Source organism: Schistocerca piceifrons, chromosome 1, assembly GCF_021461385.2.
Source record: "Schistocerca piceifrons isolate TAMUIC-IGC-003096 chromosome 1, iqSchPice1.1, whole genome shotgun sequence".
In the NCBI taxonomy this organism is placed as follows: Eukaryota; Metazoa; Arthropoda; class Insecta; order Orthoptera; family Acrididae; genus Schistocerca; species Schistocerca piceifrons.
Genome location: NC_060138.1, coordinates 1,240,163,268 through 1,240,177,154, shown reverse-complemented (window position 1 = coordinate 1,240,177,154; position 13,887 = coordinate 1,240,163,268). Strand labels below are relative to the sequence as shown.

The 13,887-nt window shown below is 43.7% G+C and overlaps 1 non-coding gene across 1 annotated transcript; it reads right to left on the bottom strand.

The window, feature by feature from the left end:
- Nucleotides 1-8,788: 8,788 nt before the first annotated feature.
- Trnat-ugu lies at nt 8,789-8,862 on the bottom strand. The gene has a single exon. It is a non-coding gene; the product is annotated as a tRNA-Thr (tRNA).
- Between the last annotated feature and the right edge of the window lie 5,025 nt (nt 8,863-13,887).

The following is a 13,887-nucleotide window of genomic DNA, read 5'->3' as shown; positions in this document are numbered from 1 at the left end:
TATCTCATTCTGGAAACTAACAGACGAATCTGAAACGTCAACTAACGTCAAGAGCTTCTTAAGTGTGTGGTTTCCCTGATCAGTAACTATCAAAAATACTTACAGACACAGTAATATTGTAAATGTACTTAATTTTAATTGACGCTGGCGAATTCAGCCGCGAGCTATGTAAATGGACCGCTCAGCACCTCGGGCAGTGGGGTAGGTAGCGCGGCGACTGTGGGATTAGATGATGTGAGAGTGGGCTTCGGTACACGTGTTCCAAATCGTCGTGCATAAAAAAGGATTCTTCCGCGGCTCATACTTCGTGTTTTTTTGATGATGGAAAGATAGCGCCAAGTGTTGTGGATGGCCCTTGGGCTACGGACCACTTGTGCACCCCACAGATGGATCATCTTAGTGTTCAAATGGTTCAAATGGCTCTGAGCACTATGGGACTTAACATCTGTGGTCATCAGTCCCCTAGAACTTAGAACTACTTAAACCTAACTAACCTAAGGACATCACACACATCCATGCCCGAGGCAGGATTCGAACCTGCGACCGTAGCAGTCCCGTGGTTCCGGACTGCGCGCCTAGAACCACTAGACCACCGCGGCCGGCGATCATCTTAGTGTCACTATCCTGCAGTACAGGGCCAAAGTGTGAATGTTACACACTTCCTCCTGCTCAGGTAGTAACGTTACGAGTATGTGGGTGTGTTATTCGTCCATCTAGGGCTGGTATTGAGGAGAGCTGAATTTGCTTGCTTGGCTGAGTGCGAGTCGGTGTATGGAGGACGTCACATGGCCACCCGAGGCGAGTCAGGTCCAAAGACACGGACCGCGTCGCCGGAAAAGGGTAAATTCCGAATCTTGAAATTTGGACGGTTGTCGCTTGCATGGCCTTTGTGCAAAAAATGCACCAAAAATGGCGGAGTGTCAGACAAGCTGGTCCTTTTGAAACGTTTTGGACTCTCATTTTATGCAGACGACGTAAGTGCCCCTCTACAGTTTGCACCTCAGCATGATTTAGCTTTGAGATACCATATAGACATATCTATATTGTCTTTTTCATAGCTTTGCCTAAATTAACACTCAGAATTTATTGATGCTGTCCTTTTACAAGGGCTCTTTGCACACAGATGTGTATATGTTGTTCACCCTGAAACATTACCTCGGGTTTTGTATATTCTGCTATTGTATGACGGGTTGCGCGGCCCCTCCCAGCGGAGGTTCGGGTCCTCCCTCGGGCATGAGTGTTTGTGTTGTACTTAGCGTAAGTTAGTTTAAGCAGTGTATAAGGCTAAGGACCGATGACCTCAGCAGTTTGGTGCCTTATGAATTCACACCAATTTGAACATTTTTTTGACGTGTTCTTGGACATTTATTTTACGCATATGACATAAATACGCCCATATAACGCTTTTACCTCTTCATTTTATAGCTTTGAAGAGACTTATGCAAATATTTATACTGTCATTGTGGTAACTTTACATGTAGTGATACTTGGCTGTTGTTGATGTTGTCCTTTTGCAAAGACTATTTCTAGATCTACGCATATTTCTTTGGTCTATGTAGTTCTGATGTTGCAGTTTCTTTCATATACTTACCATTTTCTACAGATATTTTTGTGGACTGGAAGGTTACTTCAGGATTTTGCAGTTTAGTATATCACGCTTAGGTTCTTATCATGGAATACTTAATTAATGACTTTCTTAATAAATAACAAATGTATACAACGTATAGAGTGGAAATTCGTTATGGGTTACTATATGTAATCCTGTTTTCAGTGTGTGACAATGTATGTATCTGTTGGTGCTTATCAAATGATTACTGTAAATTCTCTTATAGAGTATTGTCCTTGGTCCCTATTTTGATTTTTATCTGTCTTTGTATCTGCATGCTTTGTAAGGTGATGATGCTGTCACTACTATTTATGCATACAGGTCTGAAGATGGTATACTGAGTCACCGAAACTCGTTGCCATATAATAAAATAATATCAAAACAACCACTACAGGTATTTGATTTTATTACGCAAGTGGACAGCTGACGTCCCATGGAGCATCAATCATAAGAATGGACATACACAATAAAAATGTGAAAGATGGCTTCTCACAGCTCTTTGAGAATCTATAAAAATGCACAGCCTACTATTAAAGTAAATCTGAATACGTCTGCTATCTCTGAAAAATGAAGCGCACACAGTGAAACAACAGTATTTTCAATATCTTTAAAACTACAGACATTAATATTTCACAGTGAATAAACATTTGCACAATGAACCTCTAAATCAACAACTTTTAATTACCTGATGTGATTTCAGTAAACGATGTTTCAGATGACAGCACTGATCATTGCTATCACCCTGAAAGCTACATATCTGTATCTGTTGTATTGATTGATTTGTGACTTTTTTTATATCTTTTCATTACGCAAATGTTTGTCAGAACTCTCTTTCCTCCACAATTACACAGCAAATGAATACACCGTAAATACTTCACATACTGCCGTACTTGTTTAGTTCTTTAATGAACAGTTTACTAATTTACCAGTAACTTTATTTAAATGTTGATTCTAAGTGCTATTAAAAAAACTGTGCTAATTTAGAAGTGGTCAGTCGCATGTGTTAGCAGACACCACAATGCAAAGGAGAACCAAAAGACGCTTGTATCAAGAAGGCATAAATAATTGTTTAAACAATATTTAACGACAATATGTTATCATTTATTGTGTGAACACTTGCGGGAGCGTGCTGGCTTATTTATGAACCAACTATTACTTATATTAATTATAAATGATCTGAATGTAACCCAATACTTATGACTTTTCTTCATTTGAATATTTTTGTAATATATTAGTTCAGTCTGGGAAGTGGTCAGGTTGAGTCAGATCATGCCTGCAGAGCTTAAAAACGATGTATTTTTGGTGGAGATGGCCTTCAGACAATGGAAAAGCAGACAGTAGCGGAACACTATGGGAGTCAACGAGAGACAGACTTTGCGTGTGAAGTGCACAGGAGAGAGATTCCGGACTCTTTTACGCAAGTTCTGGAAGAAGACAGACCTGTCTGCAGTAACGTGCGTGATTCGGTCATCCAGGTGGTCGATTCTGGGTGGTGAAAGGCAGCCATCATATTTTTAACTTCTAAAGAGACTTTACATTTCGAAAGATTTGAATGTGCTCCAGAGTAGGACTCAGAAGTTTTCTGCTTGTATTACGGAACTGAGGATAGACAGAGTATGAGTTACCATTCATTGCATCATGTGTATTAGTTTATGAATCGTCGTGTTGAACTCTGAACTATTTTGAGTTCGTGGAAATTTCGTGCATTGCGATTACGAAATGGACTTAGTTATTGCTTATCTTTGATTACAATTTAGTCTGTGGTTTTTGTTACTATTCTCGTAACGCTCTCAACGTTACTTTACTGCATTTAGTAAGAGTATTTTCTGTTTGTATTTTAACTGAATATTGTAGGACCACTTCCTGTTTATTTGGGTTCAAAATGGTTCAAATGGCTCTGAGCACTATGGGACTTAATTTCTGAGGTCATCAGTCCCCTAGAACTTAGAATTACTTAAGCCTAACTAAGCTAAGGACATCACACACATCCATGCCTGGCCTAGAATCGCTCGGCCACAGCGGCCAGCAGGAACATTTTTCCTCTGATGTTTTACTATTTGTCTTCTGATGCTGACAAGTCAAGAAAGTGTAACACTCGTACCGATCAATTGCTGTAGTATAAATGTGTAACGGAAATAACTCAGATGAATGAATGCGCGTTTCAAACACTGTCACCTTCAAATGCGGTACATATTTGTTATGAAGATTCTGAAAATAATTAAAGCTGCTGTGATAGAACGCAATGAGTAGAAGAAAAAAGGCAATCAAAATATATCGTAAACATTTCTGATCATGGCTCATATTTACTAATGGATTTAAATAGAAATACAATTTTTATTGTTAATCAATCAATCATCCGCCCACACCGACAACACAACAACACATCTTCAGGCAATTACAGTGCCACAACTTCGGAACCGCTGAGGGTGGTTCAAAATGGTTCAAATGGCTCTGAGCACTATGGGACTTAACTTCTAAGGTCGCCAGTCCCCTAGAACTTAGAACTACTTAAACCTAACTAACCTAAAGACATCAGACACATCCATGCCCGAGTCAGGATTCGAACCTGCGACCGTAGCGGTCGCGCGGTTCCAGACTGTAGCGCCTAGAAGCGCTCGGTCACAACGGCCGGCTCGCTGAGGGTGGCAGCAGTTTGAACAGGCAACAGTCGAACACGAAATAATTCGAATGGCACCAACTTGTAACAACCAGTACTTGGGAGTCGGCCGCACACTTATCGCGCCCTCACTATAGCTGATCTATTGGGGGCTCTTAAGGCACTAATTTATTTAGGTTACCAGTTAATAATAAGATCGGTACAGATGCGCCCCGACGTGCTACCCCCGATGTCAATATGGGCTCTCGAGTAAAAAAAGTTTGACAGCTACTGCATTACACTGTCAAATCACGAATGCGAATAGCAGATGAGGGGCGTTCAATAAGCAATACAACACACTTTTCTGGGCAAAGTTCTGGGGAACTTGTTGTGGAACTAGTGGAATATTCGTGCTTCAGCCCATATAGTTTCATGAATTTCCGATAGGTGGCGGCACTATAGGTAGCCTTCAAAATTGCATCTGTAACAGAGATGTGTTACAAGAAGAGAGGTGTCATTGAGTTTGTTTTGGCAGAAAACCAGAGCATCGCATATATTCAGAGGCGCTTGCAGAATGCTTACGGAGGCCTGGCAGTGAACAAAAGCACTGGGCGAGACGTCTGTCATCATCGCTACAAGGTTGCGCAAACCTGTCCGATCTCCAGCGACTCCTGCAATGCTGGAACGTGCGGACACTCTCATTCGAGGTGATTGACGAATCACCTCGCTACTCAACTGGACGTCTCGGTTGGTATTGCTGACACACTCGTCCATACTCTAAGCGATGTGCCCACTGGCTTCCTCACCGCTTAATGGAAAACCATAAAGAGCAGCCAAGGACCATCTGTGCGGAACTGTTTCCGCATTGTGAGACTGATCTCGACAATTTTTTGACGAACATGGTCACAGGCGATTAAAGGTTGGATCATCAATTCGAACCGGAAACAAAACGGCAGTCCAATGGAGTGGCGCCACACCACTTCTCCTCTGAAGAAAAAGTTCAAAGCCGGACCCTCAGTCGTAAAGTCATGGCGACGGTATTCTAGGACTCTAAAGGTATTATTCTGTCTGATGTTCTCCCTCACGGTACAACGATCAATTCTGAAGTGTATTGTGCTCCCTCAGGAAACAGGAAAACTTCAGCTTGTTCATCGCCATAAATATACAAACGAACTTCTCCATGAAAACGCAAGGCCTCAGACAAGTCTGCACACCCGAGAGGAGCTCACGACACTTCACTGGACTGTTCTTCCTCACTCAACCTACAGCCTGGATCTCGTACCTTCCGACTTACATTTGTTTGGTCCTTAAAGGATGTACTCCGCGGGAAACAGCACGTGGACTGTAGCAAGAGGTTGCCTCCGACGTAGAGTGGTACCATGCATGCATACAGGCCGTCCCAGTAAGCTGGCGAAAAGCCGTCTCATTGTACGGAGATTACGTTGAAATAGGGCTTGTAGCCAAAAGACAGAGGAATAAAATGACGCACTGGAATCCCGAATAAAACCAAACTGCTCATCATCATCACCATCATTTAAGACTGATTATGCCTTTCAGCTTTCAGTCTGGATCATAGTCCTCCTTATAAAATTCTTCCATGATCCCCTATTCAGTGCTAACATTGCTGCCTCTTCTGATGCCAAGCCTATTACTTCAAAATAATTCTTAACCTAATCCAGGTACCTTCTCCTTGGTCTACCCCGACTCCTCCTACCCTCTACTGCTGAACCCATGAGTCTCTTGGGTAACCTTGCTTCTCCCATGCGCGTGACTTGACCCCACCATCTAAGTCTGTTCGCCCTGACTGATACATCTGTAGAATTCATTCCCAGTTTTTCTTTGATTTCCTCATTGTGGACACCCTCCTGCCATTGTTCTCATCTACTGGTACCTGCAATCATCCTAGCCACTTTCATATCCTTAACCTCAACCTTATTGATAAGGAAACCTGAATCCACCCAGCTTTCGCTCCCATACAATAAAGTTGGTCGAAAGATTGAACGGTGCACAGATAACTTCCTTCTTGCAGAAGAGAGTAGATCGTAGCTGAGCGCTCACTGCATTAGCTATGCTACACCTCGCTTCCAGTTCTTTCACTATGTTGCCATCCTGTGAGAATATGCATGCTAAGTACTTGAAACAGTCCACCTGTTCTAACTTTGTTCCTCCTATTTGGCACTCAATCCGTTTATATCTCTTTCCCACTGACATTACTTTCGTTTTGGAGACGCTAATCTTCATACCATAGTCCTTACATTTGTGATCTAGCCCTGAAATATTACGTTGCAAACTTTCAATCGAATCTGCCATCACAACTAAGTCATCCGCATATGCGAGACTGCTTATTTTGTGTTCACATATCTTAATCTCAACCAGCCAGTCTATTGTTTTCAACATATGATCTATAAATAATATGAACAACAGTGGAGACAGGTTGCAGCCTTGTCTTACCCCTGAAACTACTCTGAACCATAAACTCAATTTACCGTCAACTCTAACTGCTGCCCGACTATCTATGTAAAGACCTTTAATTGCTTGCAAAAGTTTGTCTCCTATTCCATAATCTTGTGGAACAGACAATAACTTCCTCCTAGGAACCCGGTCATATGCCTTTTCTAGATCTATAAAGCGTAGATACAATTCCCTGTTCCACTCGTAACACTTCTCCATTATTTGCCGTAAGCTAAAGATCTGGTCCTGACAACCTCTAAGAAAAAAAAAGTGTTGCATTACCTATTGAACTTCCCTCGTAGATTATGCCTAACATCGAATTTTCAAAAGTCTCTTTAGTTACATAAATGTCTGTAAGCTATCACTTCTATTGCACTTAGTACATTATAAAATGATCTTGTGATTGTATATGCGTGCAGTAAAGCTTTTATAGTCAACAGCTTCGCGTCATCAGCAAAGAACGGTTGATGGTCTCATTTATTTTGAACCTGACAAGTGACTCATAATGAACACTGTTTTTTCTTCATCCATTTTACCAAATTTATGTCCTCTGATTATTCCATCTCCCATTACTTTCATCTCTTTCACTACCTTCCACTACACCTGTGACTAGTTGGCTAAGGCAGGGATACTATTGTCGATGTGCTTATTTTTTATATTGCAGTATATAAATACCTATTTGAATCAAATTTTATTTTTTTCACGAATGCTTAATTATTGAAATCTTTTTTTTCTTTCTTTTCTACCTCATCCCACACCATATGTCCACAAACTGATTTGAGAAATTGCACTTCTTCTGCCTCAGTACGAGTTCGCTTTTTTCCGCTACCAGTTACTAGCTTCAGTTCAGTTTCTACTTCTGTTTTTTCAAGTGTGCCTATTTTCGTACACTTACCTTCGTACTCTTGTCCCGGTAACAAAAAGGATTCCGGCGCGAACAAGTGAACGAGAAATCAATTACATTCCTCCAACGTCAACATTTTTTTAAAAGTAGGCCCTGCTTACGATTCAGGGCTTTTACTCGTGCGAGGGAGGAAATATCTTCCGGATTTGGTCTCCTATTCGCAATTTCGGCTTTCTGCCTGTTTGTCATTTTGATTGTGGCACGAGGCGTTGGTCTGGCTTGCCTTGGTTTCGTGCTATCTGGAGAGAACTTGGAGAAAGTTTTATATTAGCCCCGAAGACATTTGTGCTGCGTAACACTACTAAGGGAAGGAATTAGGGTACCCCAACTGTCTGCGACTATTGTAATCCATGGAATGGTGCGAAAGTGTTCAGATGTCTGCGAGCCGTGTAACTGGGGCGGGGCGTGGGGACCAGCCCGGTATTCACCTAGGGGGACGTAGAAAACCGCCTAAAAACCACATGCAGGCCCGCGTCGTTAATTCGCCAGACGGATTCGATCCGGGGCCAGCGCGCCTACCCGAGTCCAGGAAGCAGCGCGTTAGCGCGCTCGGCTAACCTGGCGGGTTTGTTTATGTACAGATTGTCTAAGAATAAATCAGAGCTTAAACATACAGCTCTAAAACCGGGAGCATATTTAGAATGTGCAGACGATAATTTTTTTTAGGTCGGTACGTCGATATTTTTCCGTCGAAATATCTATATGCCGACATTTTTTCCGATATATCGAGAGCCAATAATGATATTTTTTAAATATCGATATATTCGATCCCCGATATTTTTAAGAATATCAATAGTCCTAATTTCGGATCCGCGATCAGTAGGTTTATTCTCATTAAACAGTTCAAGCGCAATACCTTCTTTTTGCAGTACTGCAATATTTTAACAGCAAGTCCACGGTTCTTTAATAAATGTATCTAACGGTTCTATCTCCGATAACACTTGCTATCGGACTTCGTTGAACTATAAAACAACACACCACTGTAATGCAGAAAATAAATATTGTGATATTGCATTAAGAACGAAAATGTCACATGCACAAAATTTAGCAAACCTATCACAAACGTATAGCAGACGAAGAAATATTCGAAAAATGACGACAAATGCTCTAAATATTTGCTGACGTGACAGCTATAACCAAAGCATTTCTTATAAACCTCTTGGGTATTTATTTTCTAAGATGCTATCTGTTCTTTCCGACATGTCCGTCAACGGGGACAGATGAAATTGTGTGCCTCGACCGGGACTCGAACCCGGGATCTCCTGCTTACATGGCAGACGCTCTATCCATCTGAGCCACCGAGGACACGGAAAATAGCGCGACCGCAGGGATTTATCTCTGACACGCCTCCCGCGAAACCCACATTCTCATCATTTCATTATAATTTCATTCTAACGAGCTGCTTGGTCACCGATGGTATCTGTTCTTTCGGAACAGATACCATCTTAGTAAATATATAGTTAAGGCTCACCGGCCACTTGACCATCTTCTTCTTCTGTGCGAATGCACAAATGTGCCCGAACTCTTACGGGAATCGGCATCGCGCCGCGAGTAGTGAGTGTAATGGGCAGGGGCACTACGAATGTAGTGCGGGACAGTACGTCGAGAATGTGGGTTTCGCGGGAGGCGTGTCAGAGATAAATCCCTGCAGTCGCGCTATCCTCTGTGTCCTCGGTGGCTCAGATGGCTAGAGCGTCTGCCACGTAAGCAGGAGATCGCGGGTTCGAGTCCCGGTCGGGGCACACATTTTCATCTGCCCTCGTTGACGTATGTCAACGCCTGTAAGCAGCCAATGGTGTTCATTTCATTGTAATTTCACTCTTTGGTATTTGCCATCTCCTGTGAACATATTCTGACAGTCCGTCAAATGTAGTGTTGTAATGTCCCAAGATTTTCAGACGATGCTCATACCAGGCGATGTGTCACTGCATGATTACTCATAGCATAGCACATGCTGCTTCCAGTTAATGAAACGATAATAACGGCTTTCTTTGATGTGTTGATACGACTGCGAAGCACAGCAATGCAAATCTCCACGTTCTGGTCCAGACAGGCCAATCGAGACCGACCGACCACCGTGCCACCCTCTGCCAATGTAGTTATTTTGATGCGCTATGGATGGGCATGGGGTCAGCAGACCACACTCCCATCACTGTCAGCTCTCTTAATTTCGGAGCAGCTGCTTCTCAATCATGTAGCGCCTCAAGATTGAGTGCACCCCCTTCGAGCCATTAGGCAGGCAAGGAAACATTTGTCCCAACAACGGATGCCGCCCCCTATACCGTCATCGACGATGTCATCGATGATACATGGGTTTTCCCCACCCACATCCCCTCTCCCCTCTGACAGAGGCCAATTATCCTATATGTAAATGGCAGGAGATTCAAATTTTGGCGGGAAAATCAAATTTTGATGGGAAGTGCAGAAAAGAGCCCCACTGTGCTAGTGTTTCCTATGAAAGCAGGGCTGTTGTAGTAAATCGGTGAGAAATGCAAGACGGCGCATTGTCATGTTGGCTGTTTGGAATTACGGCCCTGGCTCTGTAACGTCAAGATCCGAGACTTGGAGTACAAGCACCTGCCTAACTATGACAACAGAATCCAAACGGCTGAATTGGAATACAAGATGGTGATCGAACATGGCGACCAGGTCACACTGGTGCAGCTCTGTCATGTCACAATTCAGTGCAGACCTGTCGACTTATTTACTACAGTGTCGAATTCTGCTGTACTGGCCTGTACATGAGATACTGGGACAGGTTGTATGACATCAACAACCAACTTCTGGAAAACTAGCACTGCAGTGTCCAACACCAAAAAGGTATGAGCACGTCCAGACCTGTCTGCTGACCTTGACATGCTTTCCGCACCTACTGTTCACTCTAGAGGTGTACGGTCACTGCTTCTGCTAACTCTAAGTTTGGATCTCTCCACTTGCAAACAGCACCGCACCGCCATCCTGCGCGAACACTTGCCGGACGCCTGCTGGATACTGGAACCGCTTCGCGTCGCCCAGACCGCAGCCGAGCACTAGCACCCCGACTCGGCGAGGGCCTCCCGTTTTGGCGAATAACCCGGGCGTCACTGCATTGTAACCACCACCACCAGGACGCCCGGCAAGAGATCCACATTCTACCTACATGCGCCAACCTCACGACTATTGCCCTCTAAGGCAGTGTACCCACTTTATGGTGTGAAAATCCACTGAAACCAAATTTAAAATGATGGGAACTCTGTTGGCTGTCAAACTTTGAAACTGAACAGCCCCATACTGTTGTACGCAGCTCACATCAACTATGCCCCACCTCGCTGCATGTGCACCATCAGAGGCCGGCAACAGCACTGTCCGGAACTTAGAGGCTACTTCCACCCGCGATAGGTATGTGTGTGGCTGGGCTGCTGTCATACTGGAAGACAAGAGTGCCTACAGCATACTCATCACTGGTGTCCCAAAACTCGGGACCGGCCTAAATATCGCGAAAATAGTAAGAGATAAGTGTGATCGGGAATTAGCAGGATCAGGGAAATGATATGGGAGGTCTAGGCCCCTTTAACTAACATTTATCCTTTTGACAATAAACATTTATTTTTCAAAGTAACGACAGGATCCCTTTAATAAGAACAGGTAGGAAAATTCCAAGTGAATTTGCCATGTTAAATTTTCACACTTGGAAAGCATTCAAAGTGGAGAACAACAAAGTTACCATTTTCATGGCATTAGACAAGATGCAAGAAGAAAAAGCTTTAACAATACTGGCCTTTTAAAAAGTTGTAAATTTAAAAAAAATTAAATAAACCGGCAAACAATTAAAACTGAGCTCTAGATAAATTTCTGCAAGCGAGCTCAAAACCAAGACATTAGGCAGACCCTCAAAAGATCAATATTAATTAGTTAACATGACACAACAGTTCGCATTTACGGCTTACCAAAAGGTTTTTTTTTTAAATTCTTTATTCAATCATTATTATGATACAATTTAACCTACGACCTAAATACATTAGTACGTCCTATTTTTAACTATTACAATGTTCAATCTGCAGCTATTGTTATTTTTAACACTACAGGTTTCTACTGTGATCCTTCACCACTATGGGGATTAATCTACTATAATGCACTATGCTATTGTTTTGGTGTTGCTATGATTTTAGCTACTGTTAGATTAGGATACTACTTGTAACTAGTTACTATGACTACTCTACCTGCAGCGTTACAAGTGTGCCAGAATAAGATACAAACCTAATTGTTGGCCTTTCCCACTGAGCTAATCCCAGTGGGAGTGCCCCTGGCACTGGGCTGGCCGGTGACGTGGTCGCTGCAGTTCTGTACTGTTTCTATTATCCTAATTTGAACCTATAACTAGCCTTATATCTAGTGTCGTAATTGGTGCGTTGTCAAGTCCGGTGGTGATGTACTGCTCCCCCAACCTAATCCGAAAACCTGGCGGGTTCCAGCCGTGAGGCGGCTGGCCAAGTCCAAGTCCCGGCGGAACAGGGAGGGTGTACGTGTCAAGTCTGGTGTTTATTTATTGATTGTTTCTGGGGTACTCTTTGAGGACTTTGCCTGAGATTGCGTCTACTAGGTGATTCAGGACGTTAAAAGTGTTTTCATGCCTGAGCAAGTGGTGCGTATCCTTATTCGGCAGTTGTTCCCTAAATTGTTGTGCAACGTCGTCGAAGAGGGGACACCCGTACACCACATGGTCTGGAGTGCCCAGCGCTGCTCCACAGTCACAGGCTGGTGTAGCCCGCTTCCCGAACCGACGCAGATATGTCGGGTAGGGTCAGTGCCCAGTAAGAAAGTGCAGCAAGCCTCTAGTGGGTTTGATGTATGTGAGTTTTAAGCGTTCCTGTATGTTTGGAAGTAGCTCGTGTCTTCTTCGGCCTGTCTCATCATTATTCCAAAGTTCCTGCCATAATTCAATTCCCCTTCTTTTAATACTTTGTTTATCCCCTACATATACCCCCATGATTTCTTCAATTTTTTCTCTTCTATTCCTCTTTATCCAATACCAGGGGGCCTGTTCCCTAATTTTTATGTCTAATGGACATAACCCCATCAGTACTAAAAGTGCCCCTCCCGGAGTTGTTCTATATGCGCCTACTGAACGTAGGAGCATATTTCGCTGCACTCTTCTTACGGCCACGGCAGGCATGACCCTCGTGAGCCTGTGTGCCCAGACCACTGACCCGTAGCCTACTATGGATGTAAGGATGCTGCTATGATACAATTTGATTAGATCAGGTGGGAGATGGAATCTTTTGTGCCCTATTCCGATTAAATTGTTTAATACTGTTAGTGATCTCTGTGTTACCGTGTCAATGTGTGATGCATAGTTCCACCTCTCGTCGACGATGACACCAAGATACCGGGCTTCTCGACGCCTGAGGACCGGTAGGCCGTTTATTATAACTGTGGGATGTCTTAGTAGTTGACCTTTGAGCAATAGATAGGTTGACTTGTTGGGTGCGATGGTCATTTTTGTTTTGTGACACCACGTGGTCAATATTGCTATGGCTCTTTCTACTTTTGGTTATAACTCTTCGCGGCTATGGCCGCCGACCAGCAGGAGGAGGTCGTCTGCGTAGGCTATGACCTCTAGCACATCTTCACTGCTCTTTAGTTCTTCTAAGAGTGGCTCCATATTTATGTCCCAAAAGAGTGGCCCCAGGACGGATCCCTGAGGACACCCCTCGGTAATTTTCTTGCTGACTTTGCCACTAGGGGCCGATAGCCAGACCTCCCTTTCTTCACAATAGCTCCTGAGACAACCATACAGTGGCCCTGGGCATTCCTTCTCCCGCAAGCAGGAGAAGAGCGAAGGCCACCACAGGTTATCAAAGGCGCCACTGATGTCCACCATGATGCCGACAATGTACTTGTGCGGGGCAGAGCCACTGACATCCGCAGCCAGGGCGATTGCGTCAGACGCCGATCGTCCTGTCCGAAAACCGAATTGTCTATCACTCATCCCGCACAGGACTCGGTGTGCAGCCAGTCTGTTTGCTAGCAACCTCTCAAAAACCTTGCTCAACAAGTCCAGTAGACATATAGGTCTGTGCGACTTGGCTTCTTTGGGGTCTTTGTCTGGGCCTTTTTTGATTATAACTACATTCGCCTTCTTCCATATTGAGGGGAATGTCTCAAGCCGTAAACACTCATTGTACAGCTGGGGGGCGAGATATTGTATCACTTCCGCAGTGATGCCGTCTGGGCCAGGAGCTTTGCCTTTTTTAAGAGCTTTGATTTGGGAGCCTACCTCTTCTTAGGAGAAGGGGTAAACCACTCGGTTGTTTTCGTAGACCCGTTGGTTCTCTCTCCTTATTCTTTGTT